This window comes from Ascaphus truei, chromosome 4 (genome assembly GCF_040206685.1).
Source record: "Ascaphus truei isolate aAscTru1 chromosome 4, aAscTru1.hap1, whole genome shotgun sequence".
Taxonomy (NCBI): domain Eukaryota; kingdom Metazoa; phylum Chordata; class Amphibia; order Anura; family Ascaphidae; genus Ascaphus; species Ascaphus truei.
Genome location: NC_134486.1, coordinates 210,605,855 through 210,627,227, shown reverse-complemented (window position 1 = coordinate 210,627,227; position 21,373 = coordinate 210,605,855).

Below are 21,373 nucleotides of genomic sequence, written 5' to 3'. Positions count from 1 at the left end.
TGTATCAATTTAGAATTTTCATATTAAAGAAAGACAAAGACCAGTTTCAGTTTGTACACTATTCTCCAGAGACCCACCCGCCATGAGTGTTCAAGTGCAGCCTGCTTTCCAAAAACCTGACAGAAGTTACGCGTATTTGATATGGGCCGCGATTAATGCAACAGAGGATAAGATGGCAACAGTTGCTCAAATTTATCAGTATTTTATCGAAAAATATGACTTTTACAAATTTTCGCCAACTCCTCATACGTGGAAGCGTGCAATAAGGAAAAGGTTATGTAGTGACCCCTGTTTTCACTGTATTGAGCCCCAATTTGTTGGAGGGTATTGGTGTGTATCACCGGGTTTTTCCCGTATCTATGATCATGGAGGCGGCAAAAGGCAAAGGGTCGTGTTAAAACCAACTAAGAAGTGACAGTCGCTGCCAAGCAATGCATCAGCACCAGCACCGGCTTCCAATGACGGTCCCACTGTCAGTGACAACCCTGAGCGTGAGCCTGAGGCTGAGCTGGATTTGGCGTGCAGTTTTGATGAAGCTTGCATGTACCTAAGCGATTTCCAGCCTCACCTGCTGACTACAGATGGACTAGTCCCGCTGCCAACTATCGACGTGGATGATGAAGAAAGCTGGACCGGCAGTGGACCGGCGCTGGCGCAAGCTGAATGGGAAATTCAATGGTGAGTGCTGTCTTGTTGCCGTATTATTTTGGTGGGGCTGGCTGGGTACTTCTTTAGGGGGCTGACCATTACTGTACTGTACATTAAAACTTTTCTTTTTTTTTCCTTAGAAAAGAAAACGGCTAATGGGGGGATTTCGATGGATAATATTGTACTGTACTGTATGCTGATGTTTTCCGGCCGTACAGTATACTGTGTAATAAACCCTGATTAAATAAAACTATGCATTTATTCTACATACAGTATTCAGTATCGTTTCATTATTTGTCTTCCACAGTATACTGTACAGTGGTATACAGTGCCTAACATCTATGGGCAAAAATAATTTTATTCCTAGGTGCCCTACAACAGAAGTTCCCACGCCAATTGCCCGTGAACTTGACCGTGGCCCTAAGTAGTTCCCACGCCAATTGCGCGAATATAATGTAAAATAACCCGTTCTGTAGGTCTGAGCGTGTTGAAATTTACCTGGTCCCCATGCGGGGGGACCCTTGCCATAGTGGCAAAATATCAGCCTCCCAAGACCCCCGGAACCAGAGGTACCAAAAGACAATTTAAAAGCACATTACCAAAGTGGTTTTTTTTTCTGCCATGCAAGTCAATGGCAGAAACCTGAACTTTAACATCACCCTGACTCCGTTCTGTTGCCACGAGAGGGTCGCAATTTGCCATGCAATCCTGCCGCAACTAGGACTACATGGTGTCCGAATATGAGCCCTCTAGCTCGAACAGAACCGGAGTTCTGGGTTCCAGGTTTCTGCTCATTGTGACTAAGCCGCTTCAAAGCTTTCTCCGCCATTTGCGCTCAATGGTAGGACCCTCCTCGCCGGCGTGACCCTTTCTCGCCGCCATTACTGCTCGGACCCTGTTGGGGTCAAGTGAGGGGGTTTCTAACATCTAGGGGGCAAATAAATTTTATTTCTAGGTGCCCTAAAACAAAAGTTCCCACGCCAATTGACCTAGTTCCCACGACAATTGCCGTAGCTCCTACGCCAATTGCGCGACCTCACCTTTTATTGGTGGAGTCAGTACAAAAACATTTATTTACAATATTGAAACATTTAAAGTGCACAGCAATTCAAAACATCAAGAAAACACAGGGAGTTAAAGTGACTTGCTTTTTTTAACCATCCATACATAATAATACATTCTGCAGCCTTTATTATTACAGTACATTCTTCTGCCTGCCACAAAACATTTTTGGTGCATGGGGCACAGGGAGTTAAAGTGGCTTGCTTTTTATGTACTATATTTGGGGGTTGTCTTTGGGGTCTAATCACACCATCCCCCTCCCCCAACCCTTAGAGGCCTGTTCTTTGAACGGTACTGTAATGCTTTCAAAAGTCCCTCTCGAATTTGGAAAACCTTTGTGAAACATGGGGAAACATGAGTATATACTGTATAGTAAAATTAATTTTTCTTTAGTCTTTCTTTATCTTTTCCTCATTCTGTCTGCAGTACAGTAGTTCATTGAGAGAGGAGAGGTTTTGTGTACATCATTGCTGCTGTTTATATACTGTACATTTGACTGTACAAGCAGATTTACTGGACACAACGCCCCCATCCCCCTAGGCCACCGTTTTTCCTGGAACGACAAGAAAACCAAAAATTAGTGCAGTTACTGTACTGTATTATGGCAGAACTACTGTAGTAGGTGGCTGGTGCAGCTTTCTCTGGAAAGAAAAAAAATGGGGCAGTTAGTAGGCAGTTACTGTAGTACTGTTCAACTAGTGTACTGTATACCGTACTGGAACTACTGTATACTCTGACTACTGTTAAATTCTATGTATCTGTAACCTAATGGCTGGTGCTGCTCTCTCTGTCTCTGTAAAGAAAAAACTAACTACTGTATACTCTTACTATCTGGAAAGAAAAAATCTGTGCCATACTTACCTGTAACATACTGTACTGTACTTACAATACTACAGCACAGTACTACTTTCCTGATGCTTGCCCATTACGCGCGATGACAATGGGCAACAAAGTGGCAATGTGGTCTATATATTTATTGCAGCGTTCCACGGTGAGTACATCCTTCCAAAAACTCAGTATGCCTTTCAACAATTCGTCCTTTTTGGAGGGTTTCACCACTTTCCGGATATGGTCCTTCAGCTGATGCCAGACCATTTCGATCGGATTGAAGTCTGGCGACCTGTCATTGGAAAGAAAGGACAATTGGTTTAAGAGCTAAAAACAGTGGGGAACAAAAATGGGACACGGTCTACTGCACTTACTCCGCTGGCGTCTTCACCCAGTTGATGCCGCGCTCAAGGATATGCGCCATTGACGCGGTGTGCTTGGGATCGTTGTCCTGGTAGAAGCGGTGACCATTGGGAAAGTCTCATGTGATGTATTGCACTATCTCGGGCACAATGTTGTCTTGGAAGTAAACTTTATTCATGATTCCTATAGCAAGAAAAGAAAAGTGCTCAAAAAACTGCACAATAGTACAGTACAGTGCATACGGTAAGGCAACACTAGTCAAGTACAGTGCATTAGGCGACATTATATTTGATACATTTTACCTTCAAAGATGACAATGCATCCCGGTCCACGCCTAGAGATGGCACCCCACACATGCAGCTTCACAGGGTGTTTTGGCCGCGGCTTCAAAGATAAGCAACCTTTTTTGTGGAACGCAAATCGTGCAAATCTCTCCAGCGACACAGTAGATTCATCAGTGAAGATGCAATCCTGGAAAGTCTCCCCGCTGTCGATCCATGCCTGGGCCTGGAGCACTCTTTTGATTTTGTTTTCGTCCTGTATCATGGGGTACGCTCTGTAATGACAAGAAATGAAAAAAATTTGCGGCACAGTGCAGTACAGTTTGCGAAACAACACTTTTACCTCCTGTACTGTCCAGTACTAACCTCACATGTCCATATTTCCATCCAATGCCGCGTCTCATCTTCTTTATGCTGCTCTCGGATACAGTCAGATTGTGCTTTTCCTGCAGAGTGTATTTGACCCTTAATGCACTCCTCTCATCATTCTCCTCACTTATTTTGTCCACCAGAACAGTTGTCTCCCTACAATGTAAAGAAATTATATTGTTTTATTAATATGCAGCAATATAAAATGTATATAAATGCAATGTTGTAATATACTGTACAGTACTGTACATTAAATATAAATAGACAAAATATATATACTGTTGTAATATTAATTGAAATATACAAAAAATGTATACTGCTGTACTATAAATATAAATATACCAAATAAATCTACTGTTGTAATATAAATATAAATATACAGTACATCCTATTCAGTATATACCGTTGTAAGATTAATTGAAATATACAAAAAATGTATACTGCTGTACTATAAATATAAATAGACAAAATATATATATTGTTGTACATACATATAAATATACCAAATAAATCTACTGTTGTAATATAAATATAAATATACAGTACATCCTATTCAGTATATACCGTTGTAAGATTAATTGAAATATACAAAAAAAAAAATTTTTCTTAAGTTTTATAAATATACTTACTGTACGCGTTTGTTACCCTTGGTGCCTTTTTCCGGTCTCTGTTTTTTCCTTGTGCATGCTATCTCACGGTGGTTAATGGCACAACGAGGTCAGAAGTAGCTAACCAGCGTTGGATAGCAGCAATTCGGTGTCCGCTCCTGTACATCTCCTTAATTCGCATGCTGAGATCGTTTGAAATCTTTTTAACAGGCATTGCTGCGAGTAGAAAGAAATATAGACACAAGAATGTATATTCGATGTTTAGTCGATGTGTATTCTATGTGCAGTCAATCCACAAAATGGATGGTGTATTTATACGTTAATGACTCACATTAGAGTACGCCCACTTTCAACACCTGTACCTGGCCAACAAACAATTATAAGCCCTCTTAAAAGCGCTGACCTACACACAAACAATTGTCAAAAAGTGATAACAAAATATGTGATTAACAATAAATTGATATATAAATAAATAAATAAAGCAGCCTAATGGAACAAAAAAACAACAGACTATTCCAAATCTGTAAATACAAATAAACATACAAATTAATCGTTCCTGGCGCTGTGAAAAAAGTCCAAAATACCAAAATACCGTGAACCAACAAGGCAGTCTCTAGTACAGGCTTCCTTAGCCAGATTGATGGTCTTGATAGTGGTTTGTCAGACAGGGGTGTTGTCTTTTAATGATGTTCTGCTGCCTCTGAAATTACAGAAAAAACAGCAGGGCACGCCAATTGCGTAGTATGTTTCATCAATTGTCCCCTATCTAAAACCCACACAGACATCTGCTGTGCTGACAGCGGACCAAGCCTTGGGCCAGGGATGTGAGAGCGACAGCCAAGAGCAGATTTCCGGGATCGAGTGTAGCGTGCGGCGATCCTCTCCTCGGCGGTATTAGGAGCTGTGCAGGTTGCGGACGGCATTGTGAGCTGTATTTGATACCCTGTTTTATGTAAGTGTGATTTTAACGTTTTACTTGTGTCATTAAATCCTGTACATTATCACACTAGTATTGTTTCATATTCCACACCCTTTCCCCCCCGCCCCCCCACACCTACACCTGTGGGAGCGTTGGAGTGAATTATCTCTATCAACATCACTGCTGAGTGAGGGAGACTCCTGCAGACCAGACCACGTGGGATCCGTGAGACGATCTGAGGAGAAGGGACGTGTGGCACAGATTCTCTCCACTGTACTTTGCGAGCCCTTATCCTGTAAGTAGGATTTCAGGGTTTTAGATAGGGGACAATTGATGAAACATACTACGCAATTGGCGTGCCCTGCTGTTTTTTCTGTAATTTCAGAGGCAGCAGAACATCATTAAAAGACAACACCCCTGTCTGACAAACCACTATCAAGACCATCAATCTGGCTAAGGAAGCCTGTACTAGAGACTGCCTTGTTGGTTCACGGTATTTTGGTATTTTGGACTTTTTTCACAGCGCCAGGAACGATTAATTTGTATGTTTACCTGTACCTGGCCTCCATGCATAAAAGGTCACACACTTTGCATAGGCCACCACTCCAGGATCTTTATCTGAACTTGCCCTTGTCCAGATACTGTACTGCATTGTGCCGAAGAAATATGTGAGAAAGAATAAAGTGCGCAACTAATGTTATAAAGTGACGTGATGAATATAAATGTAAATTACGTGACCTTGAACAGAGCGTCTGCAGCTGCGATAGAGGGGGGGGCTCAGGGACCCCCTAGGCTAGCAGATAAAAACAGAAAAGACACAGCGCACAACGCTCATAGTGCATTAAAAATTATATTGACATAAATTATAATAAGGTGAGTATTGTGCGTACATCAATATGGTATATAACAAGCAGTTTCGGGATATTGTTACCCAACGCCACAGAAAACCGGAACAGATGTCCTCACATGGATCTGGACGCTGGTGCCTCTGGTACAGGGTAGGTAAGAAGCCTTTGGCAGTTCTACTCCCAAAACTCGAGTGGGACGTGTGCTATTGTCCCATACAGTGCTGTTACACAGCGGAACTCCACGCCAGCTGAATATTCTCTCTCTCCCCTCCGGGCAAGCACTTCCGGGTTGGTGACGTCACCGCGGGGAAAATCGCCGGTTTTTGCGCTGTTCTCGCTGGGTCAGCTCGCGTGATGGGGTATCAGTGAAAGGTAAGACTCTTGTCAGTTCTTCCAACGCGTTTCGAAACCCGTGGGTTTCTTCATCAGGGAATAAAGTTGAGTGGTGTTGAAGGGAATCTAAATACCCCGCGACCTTGCCTCATTGGCTTAGCCTGCGGCTCTCACAGCCAATAGGAGAGCTGCAGGGGAGGGATAAACGTCCCGGTAGCGCACGTCACTGATTGTCAGTAGCCTCATTGGCTTAGCCTGCGGCTCTCACAACCAATAGGAGAGCGGCAGGGGAGGGATAAAAGTCCCAATATCGCACGTCACTGGTTGTCAATAGCAACATGACAACAATTAAAATAAACTTTATTAACAATCAAATAACAATAACAAACGCGATTGTTGATACTAAAACAAAGAAAAAAATGTTAAACACTGGAATAAGGCATAGCACAGGAGTGTACCAATTACTGACACACTAAGATAACTATCCTAATACCTATTTTTACATAGTGATATAGAAAAGGAACACGAAAAGTTCTCAAAGCCGGTCCATCTTAAAGGACAACATACAAGATAAATGTGCAACCTTTGCAAGTAATAAAAAAGGGGGAACCTAGCAGCAATAGTGCAATAGACAAAAAAGGACATAGAGACAAAGTCTAAAATTTGATGAATATCTCAAATGAGTTAAAAAGAGAAAAAAGGTAAATAATTAGTTATATATAAAAAATATATTTATATATATATATATATATATATATATATAAAAGGGTCTTGGACAAAAGATCATACAGAGACATCAATACAGGGACCATATATCTATGTCTTCATTTTGACCCCCTGGATACAAGGTGTTCAATTTGTGTATCCAGAAGGTTTCCTGCCTAGAAAGTTCTTTTACTCTGTCCCCTCCTCTCCTATTTTTTGGTATATGCTTAATACCTTTAAATAATAGAGAGGAGGGGTCACTATTGTGGCATTGTGCATAATGTTTTGAAAGGCTATGCTTCATAAACCCTATTTTGATGTTGCGCAGGTGTTCTTGAATGCGCACTTTTAATGGACGTTTGGTGCGTCCTATATAAAATAGGCCACACGGACACTCTAATAAATAAACTACATGGTCAGTATTACAATATATAAAATCTTTAATATCGTGGATTTCTCCATCTGAACATCTAAAAGTTTTCTTATCAGGGTGCAAATGCTTGCAAGCTGAGCACTTACCACACTTGAAATTCCCAATTGGTTTAGTGCTTAACCATTTTCTATCCCCACTATGGTAATCTGTTGTTTTGATATCACTTGGGGATAGTGTATTTTTTAAGTTTTTGGCTTTTCTGTATATAAATTTGGGGAATTTCGAGAGGTGAGCACTCAGCAGCGAGTCATTTGAGAGAATTGACCAGTGTTTTTTTATAATTCTCTCGATTTGCCCCGTCATTTAATTAAAATTTGTGATAAAAGATACATTGCATTTATCCTTGTTCTCCCGGAGACTCTTACTCTTTTTATTTTTTGGTAATAACATTGTTTTTCTATCTAATTTTCTTATTTTTTCCAGATCTTTAGTGAGTTTCTCCAATCGATAACCTCTCTCCAAAAATCTTGAGGTCAATTTTTTGGCCTGTTCTTCAAAATCTAACTCTGTGCTGCAGTTTTTCTTCAATCTGTAGTATTGGCCACTGGGAAGTTCCCAGTGGCCAATACTACAGATTGAAGAAAAACTGCAGCACAGAGTTAGATTTTGAAGAACAGGCCAAAAAATTGACCTCAAGATTTTTGGAGAGAGGTTATCGATTGGAGAAACTCACTAAAGATCTGGAAAAAATAAGAAAATTAGATAGAAAAACAATGTTATTACCAAAAAATAAAAAGAGTAAGAGTCTCCGGGAGAACAAGGATAAATGCAATGTATCTTTTATCACAAATTTTAATTAAATGACGGGGCAAATCGAGAGAATTATAAAAAAACACTGGTCAATTCTCTCAAATGACTCGCTGCTGAGTGCTCACCTCTCGAAATTCCCCAAATTTATATACAGAAAAGCCAAAAACTTAAAAAATACACTATCCCCAAGTGATATCAAAACAACAGATTACCATAGTGGGGATAGAAAATGGTTAAGCACTAAACCAATTGGGAATTTCAAGTGTGGTAAGTGCTCAACTTGCAAGCATTTGCACCCTGATAAGAAAACTTTTAGATGTTCAGATGGAGAAATCCACGATATTAAAGATTTTATATATTGTAATACTGACCATGTAGTTTATTTATTAGAGTGTCCGTGTGGCCTATTTTATATAGGACGCACCAAACGTCCATTAAAAGTGCGCATTCAAGAACACCTGCGCAACATCAAAATAGGGTTTATGAAGCATAGCCTTTCAAAACATTATGCACAATGCCACAATAGTGACCCCTCCTCTCTATTATTTAAAGGTATTAAGCATATACCAAAAAATAGGAGAGGAGGGGACAGAGTAAAAGAACTTTCTAGGCAGGAAACCTTCTGGATACACAAATTGAACACCTTGTATCCAGGGGGTCTAAATGAAGACATAGATATATGGTCCATGTATTGATGTCTCTGTATGATCTTTTGTCCAAGACCCTTTTATATATATATATATAAATATATTTTTTATATATAACTAATTATTTACCTTTTTTCTCTTTTTAACTCATTTTAGATATTCATCAAATTTTAGACTTTGTCTCTATGTCCTTTTTTGTCTATTGCACTATTGCTGCTAGGTTCCCCCTTTTTTATTACTTGCAAAGGTTGCACATTTATCTTGTATGTTGTCCTTTAAGATGGACCGGCTTTGAGAACTTTTCGTGTTCCTTTTCTATATCACTATGTAAAAATAGGTATTAGGATAGTTATCTTAGTGTGTCAGTAATTGGTACACTCCTGTGCTATGCCTTATTCCAGTGTTTAACATTTTTTTCTTTGTTTTAGTATCAACAATCGCGTTTGTTATTGTTATTTGATTGTTAATAAAGTTTATTTTAATTGTTGTCATGTTGCTATTGACAACCAGTGACGTGCGATATTGGGACTTTTATCCCTCCCCTGCCGCTCTCCTATTGGTTGTGAGAGCCGCAGGCTAAGCCAATGAGGCTACTGACAATCAGTGACGCGCGCTACCGGGACGTTTATTCCTCCCCTGCCGCTCTCCTATTGGCTGTGAGAGCCACAGGCTAAGCCAATGAGGCAAGGTCGCGGGGTATTTAGATTCCCTTCAACACCACTCAACTTTATTCCCTGATGAAGAAACCCACGGGTTTCGAAACGCGTTGGAAGAACTGACAAGAGTCTTACCTTTCACTGATACCCCATCACGCGAGCTGACCCAGCGAGAACAGCGCAAAAAACGCCAATTTTCCCCGCTGTGACGTCACCAACCCAGAAGTGCTTGCCCGGAGGGGAGAGAGAGAATATTCAGCTGGCGTGGAGTTCTGCTGTGTAACAGCACTGTATGGGACAATAGCACACGTCCCACTCGAGTTTTGGGAGTAGAACTGCCAAAGGCTTCTTACCTACCCTGTACCAGAGGTACCAGCATCCAGATCCATGTGAGGACATCTGTTCCGGTTTTCTGTGGCGTTGGGTAACAATATCCCGAAACTGCTTGTTATATACCATATTGATGTACGCACAATACTTACCTTATTATAATTTATGTCAATATAATTTTTAATGCACTATGAGCGTTGTGCGCTGTGTCTTCTCTGTTTTTAACTGCATTGTGCCACCTGCTTCCATGGAGCATCCCCGGTTCTATGGACACAAGAACCCTCTCACCTGTGCCGTGCCTGTCATGCTGAAAAAGCGAAAGGCGGTTGCCGTTTCCACGCCAAGGGCAACGCGACAGGCTAAGGCCAATAAAGAAAACCTTCTGCTGACCCCAAAGGCTAAGGGTTTTCTTAAACGTAAGCCTCATTATGTGAAGAAGATATACGCTAATACGCTCTCTACACAAAACGAATGGCAGCCAACCCATCGGACCCGCAGACCACTTCCTCCCATATGCTTCGACGACTCTGCTGTAGCTGTCCCGGAAATCTTCATCCTGTCTTCTCCACACCCATCTTCTCCGGTTCCATCTGACGACGCTGCCGCCTCTGAAATCCACGGGTCACTGTCTCCTTTGCGCTTAGATGACTCTGCTTCTCGCCCGGAAATCCAAAGGTCACCTTCTCCATCCCTCTTCGACGATGCTGCCGCTTCTCCTCTACCGGGTATCCACAGGTCACCTCCTCCACTCTCCATCGATGCCGCTTCTCTCCATGGAACCCCCATCTCATCCTCCGTTGCACCCATCCCCCCAGATGTCCAGACGCCATGCACAAGAAGCAGCTTGTTGGACCGGATGCTGAATGGGATAAGTTTGGATCTCCCTGGGAATTCTATTGTGCTGGCAAAGATAGATCTGCTTCTGGAGACAATGCTAAATGTGGAGCAACGGATGCTACAAATGGAGCAAGGGATGGATCAACGGATGCTACAAATGGAGCAACGGATGGATCAACAGATGGAGAAGATAGAGGCTGACATTGCGGGCATACATTATTTGCTCGGTGCTAATGCCCCTGTTTCCCCGACGCCGGAGCAGGAGGGTGACATGGATGTGATGAATGGGACCTTGGACCCCCTTCCATCACCAAGCGCCCCCCCTCCACCACAAGATGTAGTGTACATGTATGCCGTTGAGGAGGACATGACAACCCCATCAAGACCACGCCAGGAGACAACACGGCGACCACGACCGGAGGAAAGCTTCCTCCCAGACATCCTACCATCGCCCGTCGCCTCAAGCACACCCGTTCCCAAAAGACCTACACCTGCTCACATAGAAACAGTGCCCGACATCACCCTGCGCGATCTGCCACCGGGGCTCAGGGAGAAGTATAGGGGGATGAGTGCTGGTGTACCCCACAAGTATGCCTTGATCATTTTTAAGCACCATGTTCCCTACACGTTGTACTGCGACTGGGTGTTCAAAGTGAACTACGATGGGAATCGCGTAAAAAAGGCCCTTCCTGCCAATTTAAGGAAAAACATTCTGGATGAAATGCGGCGCTTTTATACAGTTACAGATCCTGTAATGAAAGGCGTTAGAGACTGCATTAATGGCGTTTTGCGCCATGCAAGGAATCGGCCATGGATGGACAATGTGGAGGACTGTCAGTGAGACCATACTGTTGTGCTGAACTGTATTGTACTCTCCATGTTTTGCTCTACAGTACCTGCTGTACTTAAACAAAGGAGATGTTGATGTGTGTTTTTTTTCACAGGACATGCACAACTCCAGTCCCTGAGGGCCGCAAACAGGCACGGTTTTCAATGTTGCCCTGAAAACCTGCCCTGTTGGCTGCCCTCTAGGACTGAACTGGTGCAGGTCTGACTGACAGTGTTGGGCACCATCCCACTGTACTGTATACAGTACAGGCATACCCCGGTTTAAGGACACTCACTTTAAGTACACTCGCGAGTAAGTACATCTCGCTCAATAGGCAAACGGCAGCTCACGCATGCGCCAGTCAGCACGTCCTGAACAGCAATACCGGCTCCCTACCTGTACCGAAGCTGTGTGCAAGCGGGGAGACTATAGAGCCTGTTACAAATGCGTTATTTACATCAGTTATGCACGTATATGACGATTGCAGTACAGTACATGCATCGTTAAGTGGGGGAAAGGATGTACGCGCTGTGTACATTAATGGCGCTATATAAATAAAGACATACAATACAATACAAAAGGTAGTGCTTCACTTTAAGTACATTTTCGCTTTACATACATGCTCCGGTCCCATTGCATACGTTAATGTGGGGTATGCCTGTACTGGGTTTCTTTAATAAAGGAGATGTAACTTAAAATGTCACTTTTACTCCCTTTGCCCCATGCACCAAAAATGTTTTGTTTTCTTGATGTTTTGAATTGCTGTGCACTTTAAATGTTTCAATATTGTAAATAACCAATAAAAGACCATGTTGAATTGCCTCACATTGTTTCCATCTGCTGCTTTGCCAGTGTAACAAATGTACTGTGGACTGTAGAGGCTTGCTGCACTGTTTTTTTTACTGGCTGGTCGCGCAATTGGCGTAGGAACTACGGCAATTGGCGTGGGAACTAGGTCAATTGGCGTGGGAACTTTTGTTTTAGGGCACCTAAAAATAAAATTTATTTGCCCCCTAGATGTTAGGAACCCCCTCACTTGACCCCAACAGGGTCTGAGCAGCAATGGCGGCGAGAAAGGGTCACGCTGGCGAGGAGGGTCCTACCATTGAGCGCAATGGCGGAGAAAGCTTTGAAGCGGCTTATTCACAATGAGCAGAAACCTGGAACCCAGAACTCCGGTTCTGTTCGAGCTAGAGGGCTCATATTCGGACACCATGTAGTCCTAGTTGCGGCAGGATTGCATGGCAAATTGCGACCCTCTCGTGGCAACAGAACGGAGTCAGGGTGATGTTAAAGTTCAGGTTTCTGCCATTGACTTGCATGGCAGAAAAAAAGCCACTTTGGTAATGTGCTTTTAAATTGTCTTTTGGTACCTCCGGTTCCGGGGGTCTTGGGAGGCTCATATTTTGCCACTATGGCAAGGGTCCCCCCGCATGGGGACCATGTAAATTTCAACACGCTCAGACCCACAGAACGGGTTATTTTACATTATATTCGCGCAATTGGCGTGGGAACTACTTAGGGCCACGGTCAAGTTCACGGGCAATTGGCGTGGGAACTTCTGTTATAGGGCACCTAGGAATAAAATTCTTTTTGCCCATAGATGTTAGGCACTGTATACCACTGTACAGTATACTGTGGAAGACAAATAATGAAACGATACTGAATACTGTATGTAGAATAAATGCATAGTTTTATTTAATCAGGGTTTATTACACAGTATACTGTACGGCCGGAAAACATCAGCATACAGTACAGTACAATATTATCCATCGAAATCCCCCCATTAGCCGTTTTCTTTTCTGAGGAAAAAAAAAAGAAAAGTTTTAATGTACAGTACAGTAATGGTCAGCCCCCTAAAGAAGTACCCAGCCAGCCCCACCAAAATAATACGGCAACAAGACAGTACTCACCATAGAATTAAAATTCATTTCCCCCCAGATGTTAGGAACCCCCTCACTTCACCCCAACAGGGTCCGAGCATGTACAGTACTGTACTTTAAAATAAATTAAATATGCAATTTTACTATTACTGCGCGCACACGCACAGACTGTGTACAGGTACAATACTGCAGGTTTAACCGCGAAGGTATTAGACTTCAGAGACAACAGCTCGCAAGCGCCCCCATGCGTTTTTACACGGCATTGCAGTATTGCAGCCAGCCGGAATAAAATGCTTAAATCACAGCCGCGGAAATAACGCTATACACCCCGGGAGAAAATGACACAAAACCGCACATCACCGGGATACTCTGAAATTCGCGGAGCTAGCCAAGTAAGAATAAATGTGGTCGCCAGTGTATGTTGGCAAGACCCGTCGCCCATTTAAGGTAAGGTCTTGGAACATATGGGTTCCATACGCAATAAAACGGATAAACCTCTAGCGAGACATATTAACTCTGTTCACCAAGATAAACATACAATTGTTAAATTAATTGGTATGGACCAATTCTCAATGGACCGACGACATGGGGACTGGGACACAGTTCTATTACAAAAAGAGGCAAGATGGATATATACATTACAGACACTATCGCCCAAAGGTTTGAATGAGGGGTTTGTGTTCACCCCGTTCATTTAAGATCACGTTAACTGACCTATTATGCACTTACCAGTACAATTACATATACTGATAATTGCTTACGAGTGTCTACCCCTTTATATTACAGGGGTATGTATTCCATCCTTTGTATATATACTTACCTGGTAGTCACCTCCCTTAGTGTACAGAACTGTGTTACCCAGCAATCACATTTTGATACACACTGTGACTCCATACTATATATTTACATGATCTCGGTCATTCACAATGTACACAGTGTGACATAGGTAGTTACATTGAGTACATGATACACCCACCCACATTATGCTACGGGCCTCACTTCACCTGCCATTTTTATTAGTTTTACTATATATTCCTTATAATAGGCTAGGTATGTATCCTACTACATCTTAATTCTGTATGTACCATTTACAGAAGATGATTATGCTATAACCTGATTAAATGTACTTCATATGTTTCATCCTTGTTGATAGAGAGTCTTTATTACATTTCATCTCAGGGGTTAATACTTTATTTACACCCCATCACTATGTTCACACTCGCTGACCATCAGGTGTATTATACACTGATAGCAGGGATCAAGTGCAGTAATGCTGTATACTTTTATTTATGCACTGCTGCAGTTTGCTTGTGAATATATCAATTCCATTTATCTGAGGAGAGCCTATGTTTATCAGTTAGTGCTATATTAGTGCCTGTAAAATAGCACTGCATAGGCACACCTCCAGGGTGAAACTTCCAGCCAATAGAACCACATCATTGCATATATAAACTTAACTACGATCTATGGGACTTCCCCCTCACACTAAGCCTTGAGAAAGTGTTTCTAATCGCGAAACGCGCGCGTCGGCATCTGTCACGTGCACGCGCGCCGTCAGTACTCACGTGGCAGCATTTTTAGTTGCAGAGCAAACAGCTGTCAGACGGCACGCGTGTACTTCCTTCTATGTTGGGCAGGAGTCTTTGTGGTGACTCGGTGACGCATGGTGAGGCGAGGGCTGCTTGATTTCCTCTGATATTTTGTTGCATTAGTGTTATTTGTACTCCTAACGGTGGTAGCACATTCATTAATATGTGCATAGGTATACCAACAGCCACACCGTTTCCAGGGGTATATTAGCCACGGCGTTTGTGTCTATGAGTGACAATAGCTCTCTATGTATATGGAGTTTACTAGCTATAATTAAGGTGATTTATGTGTGAATTTATATGGAGCACTAGCTGAGAGACCCGGCGTTGCCCGTGAGTTAAATTTCCCGCTAGGAAAGGGGGGGGGAGAGGGGGGGAAAAGGGTGGGGGACAATGGACAGGAGGAGGGGAGGGGGGGGACAGTGGACAGGAGGGGGGGAACAGTGGAGGGGGGGACAGTGGACAGGAGGGTGGGGGGGCAGTGGACAGGAGGGGGGGGAGACAGTGGACAGGAGGGGGGGGAGACAGTGGACAGGAGGGAGGGAGACAGTGGACAGATGGGGGGGGAGACAGTGGACAGGAGGGGACGGGACAGTGGACAGGAGGGGATGGGACAGTGGACAGGAGGGGATGGGACAGTGGACAGGAGGGGACGGGACAGTGGACAGGAGGGGGACGGGACAGTGGACAGGAGGGGGACGGGACAGTGGACAGGAGGGGGATGGGACAGTGGACAGGAGGGGGACGGGACAGTGGACAGGAGGGGGACGGGACAGTGGACAGGAGGGGGATGGGACAGTGGACAGGAGGGGGACGGGACAGTGGACATGAGGGGACGGGACGACAGTGGACAGGAGGGGGAGGGGACGACAATGGACAGGAGGGGAGGGGATGACACTGGACCGGAGGGGACGGGACGACAGTGGACAGGAGGGGGACGGGACAGTGGACAGGAGTGGACGGGACAGTGGACAGAAGTGGACGGGACGACAGTGGACAGGAGTGGATAGTGGACAGGAGGGGACGGGACGACAGTGGACAGGAGGGGAGGGGACGACACTGGACAGGAGGGGACAGAACGACAGTGGACAGGAGGGGACGGTACGACAGTGGACAGGAGGGGACGGGACGACAGTGGACAGGAGGGGGACGGGACAGTGGACAGGAGGGGGACGGGACAGTGGACAGGAGGGGGACGGGACAGTGGACAGGAGGGGGATGGGACAGTGGACAGGAGGGGGACGGGACAGTGGACAGGAGGGGGTGGTGACAGTGGACAGGAGGGGGGGTGACAGTGGACAGGAGGGGGTGACAGTGGACAGGAGGGGGGGTGACAGTGGACAGGAGGAGGGTGACAGTGGACAGGAGGGGGAGGGGACAGTGGACAGGAGGGGGGTGAAAGTGGACAGAGGGGGGTGACAGTGGACAGGAGGGGGGGTGACAGTGGACAGGAGGGGAGGGGGACAGTGGACAGGAGGGGGGGACAGTCGACAGGAGGGGGGCAGTGGACAGGAGGGGGGGGTGGGTTGCTTAAAATTTCCGGGTCCCTCCTCTCCACTCCCCCTGTATGTTTCTCGGCTCCCCCCTCTCTCTACGCTCCTGACACCCCCCCCCCGTAGCTCCGGTCCCCACCCTACAGTGCCTGACACACACACAGTGTCCCACACAGTGTCACACACACACAGTGTCACACACACACACACAGTGTCACACACACACACACACACACAGTGTCACACACACACACACACAGTGTCACACACACACACACACAGTGTCACACACACATACACACACACACACACACACACACACACACACACACACACACACACACACACACACACACACACACACACACACACACACACACACACACAGTGTCCCCCCCACACACACAGTGTCCCCCACACACAGTGTCCCACACACACACAGTGTCCCACACACACACAGTGTCCCACACACACACAGTTTCCCACACACACACACAGTGTCACACACACACAGTGTCCCACACACACACAGTGTCACACACACAGTGTCACACACACACACACACACACACACACACAGTGTCACACACACACACACACACACACAGTGTCACACACACACACACACAGTGTCCCCCCCACACACACAGTGTCCCCCACACACAGTGTCCCACACACACACAGTGTCCCACACACACACAGTGTCCCACACACACAGTTTCCCACACACACACAGTGTCACACACACACACAGTGTCCCACACACACACAGTGTCACACACACAGTGTCACACACACACACACACACACACACACACACACACACAGTGTCACACACACACACACACACACACACACACACACACACAGTGTCACACACACACACACACACAGTGTCCCACACACAGTGTCACACACACACAGTGTCACACACACAGTGTAACACACACACACACACACACACACACACACACACACACTGACACAGTGACACACACACACACACACACACACACACACACACACAGTGACACAAACACACACACACACACACACACACACACACACACACACACACACACACACACACTGACACAGTGACACACACACACACACACACACACACACAGTGACACAAACACACACACACACACACACACACACACACACACACACACACACACACACACACACACACACACACACACACACACACACAGTGACACAAACACACACACACACACACACACAGTGACACACACACAGTGACACACACAGTGACACACACACACACACACACACACACACACACACACACACACACACACACACACACACACACACACACACACACACACACACACAGTGACACAAACACACACCCACACACACAGTGACACAAACACACACACACACACACACACACAGTGACACAAACACACACACACACACACACACACGTCACCTCTCGTTCCGGCCGCCGCCATTTTAGTTACTCCGCGAGGGAGGAAGTGGGTCCTTCCGGCCGCCGCCATCTTAGGGGGGGAGGTGAGTGGAGCATCGGGCGGGGGGGAGGTGAGTGGAGCATCGGGTGGGGGGGAGGTGAGTGGAGCATCGGGCGGGGGGGAGGTGAGTGGAGCATCGGGCGGGGGGGGAGGTGAGTGGAGCATCGGGCAGGGGGGAGGTGAGTGGAGCATCGGGCGGGGGGGAGGTGAGTGGAGCATTGGGGGGGAGGTGAGTGGAGCACCGGGGGGGGAGGTGAGTGGAGCATCGGGGGGAGGTGAGTGGAGCATCGGGGGGGAGGTGAGTGGAGCATCGGGGGGGAGGTGAGTGGAGCATGGGGGGGAGGTGAGTGGAGCATCGGGGGGGAGGTGAGTGGAGCATCAGGAGGGAGGTGAGTGGAGCATTGGGGGGGGGGAGGTGAGTGGAGCATCGGGGGGGAGGTGAGTGGAGCATCGGGGGGGAGGTGAGTGGAGCATGGGGGGGGGAGCTGAGCGGAGCACCGGGGGGGAGTTGAGCAGGGAGCTGAGCGGAGCACCGGGGGGAGCTGAGCGGGGAGCTGAGCGGAGCACCGGGGGGGGAGCTGAGGGGGGGAGGTGAGTGTGATGGGGGGTGGGAGAGGACAGAGAGAGAGAGTGGTGTGTGTGTGTGTGTATGTGTGTGTGTGTGTGTGTGTGTGTGTGTGTGTGTGTGTGTGTGTGTGTGTGTGTGTGTGTTGTGTGTGTGTGTCGTCACTCCGCCTCAGGCCAATCAGAGGTGCGGGGGCGGGCGGGCCAAGGGACCAATGAGATTTCCCCTAGGGACACAGGGAGATGCAGACAGGCATACAGTGCTTTCATTTTTATTATATAGGATATGTGACTGACTAGCCATCACTAGGTCTACATATCATATGCTCAGTGAGTAATCTATTATCAGTGTGTTTAATGTTGCTTATTGGCAGTACTACATACAGTCTCTGATTCTCACCCATTATCCACCATGGAACCTTTTTTGACATACTAGAAAGGTCTCACTATACTAAACACAGTTTTATAGTGGTATTAGCATTCCTGACAGTGGAAGCACATTCATGAATATGTGCACAGGTATACTGACAACCACACTGTCTTTAGGAATCTATGAGCCTCTGCACTTCGTGTTCTGTGTTTGACAGCCAACTCCCTCACCATTTTGGAGTTAATTAGATGCTGTTAGGTGGCAATATGCTGGATTTTATATAGAGTCTATAATAACTATTTTCCACTACTGGATTTACTTTATGCTAAGTGAGCACACACTGGTTACTAGTATTGATCTTTTTGCTTGCACTTAGCAATTACGATCAGTCTCACATTTTCACCATTACCCCCTTGGGACCTGTCTGACACCTGAGACAGGCTATCGAACAGCCCCTCCCCGATCCTAGCGCATACCTAATTACCACTAATAGGGAATACTGTGTACCGGCTCCCTGGGACGTTTTGATCTAATAGACCTCAAACTGTCCCTCTATTTATTGACCCGGAGTATCATATATACTCACCATAGGGTTAACATATATGTGTGTCATTTGTAGAATTTTAACACCCATTATTTTAATTAGTATAGCATTAAAAATTATTTTTAATAATCACATTATACATTTAGGAGGTATTGAGTGCTCATAGTGGGTTCTTGCTTCTTCATTATTCACCAAAGTCCTCAACAATCTGTTGAAAATCTACCCTGAAGAGCCTTGGCAAAAATCCCCAACTTTGTAAACACCTTTCGGGGACAAATAGACGTCAACCTGCAAGAAGGCATTCACTGGGCTCAAGAAAAGTCTCACTGAAGCCCCTGTCTTGGCCTATGCCGATTCGGAGCAACCGGTAATCCTGAATGTGGATGCCAGCTTCAACGGGCTGGGAGCCGTGTTACATCAAAAATACCCTGCCGGCCTCCACCCAGTAGCGTATGTGAGTGGCAGCTTGACGCCAAGTGAACAAAACTATCCAGATCACAAACTGGAATTTCAGCGCTCAAGTGGGCTGTAGTCGATAAACTACACGATTATCTATATGGGGTCTCCTTAGAAATGTGAACTGACAATAATCCTTTGACATATATCCTGACCTCCGCCAAGTTGGATGCCACTGGCCACCAATGGTTGTTGCCCTGTCTAACTATCAGTTCACTCTGAAGTACAAGCCCGTGCCCTTGAACATCAGATCCGATGCTCTGTCCAGACGGCCTGGACTGAGTTCAAAACCAGACGATGGCCAGTGGGAAGAAATTCCTGGCCCTGGGATTCGGGCCATGTGCTCAACCGCAGCAATGGTGGAGGATAAGGTCGCTTTCTCCGAACTCAGAGTGGTGGACTGTCACGGTAAGACCAGCTTATTACAACTTTTAATTACCGGGATCATTGATTGAGCAAGCAGAGAGATAAAAATAAATTGCGTTTATTCACCTAATGAATGCACACCACTATGTTACACAAAAATACAGTAAAAAGGCACACTTACTTTGGAAAACTGGGATAACAAAACTAATATTTCCTAATTGCAAACACACAGCAAAATATTCCAGGCCACTTCTCCAATGGGACTGAATCTCAGGTGAATCACACAAGATGGAACTGATGAAACTCTTAGATGGATCTCTTAGAACACTTAGAACTGAAAAATCAGGCCTGTGTCAGGGCTTTTCAAACCTCTGGTGTCCAGGTCCCAATCAAAAAACCTTAGCAACCGCCTAGCAACCAATCAAAAACACTCATACAGGGTTTCCCATCCATGAGCCTTTTCCCCGGGCAGGTGAAATAGCCCCCTCTGCCCCTTCGCCCCCCCCATGGTGCGAGGCTCCACAGTGGCTGGCTGTTTAGCAAAGGGTGTTAGGTTGCCTTGTTTCATGCCAGGATATGGCTGCTCTATAATAATTAAAACCAGAGACAGAACATAAAATACAGACAAAGCTCAGTTTTAGCACATCTAGTGAAACTCATACACGGTACAGTGCCTAAATATATATGTATAAATATCTATTAAGTAAAATGGTCTTTTAGTTTGACATTTTTGGCCAAAATTGTTGTAAGCCCCTGAGCCAACTTCACGGCAGACCACAATTCAGGGGTCCCTAACGCTAATATAAATTCTTAATAACCTGTGTAATAACAGGAAGAATGATTTATAGTAAATCTGTCAATATTAGTTGCAAAGTTCTAAGTCTGATTGAAGCTTTTATTAACCTGTACATTACCAGGAAAAGCACTCTGTATTAGAGTTGTCACAACCATCCAGCAAGCAAACAAGTTCCCCTGTGTGGAAGATGCTATGGAGTGAGCCCTTAACCATTTAAATGGTTAACCATTAATTTAAGCTCACCCCCTCCCACATTTAAATGGTTAAGGGCTCACTCCATAGCATCTTCCACACAGGGGAACTTGTTTGCTTGCTGGATGGTTGTGACAACTCTAATACAGAGTGCTTTTCCTGGTAATGT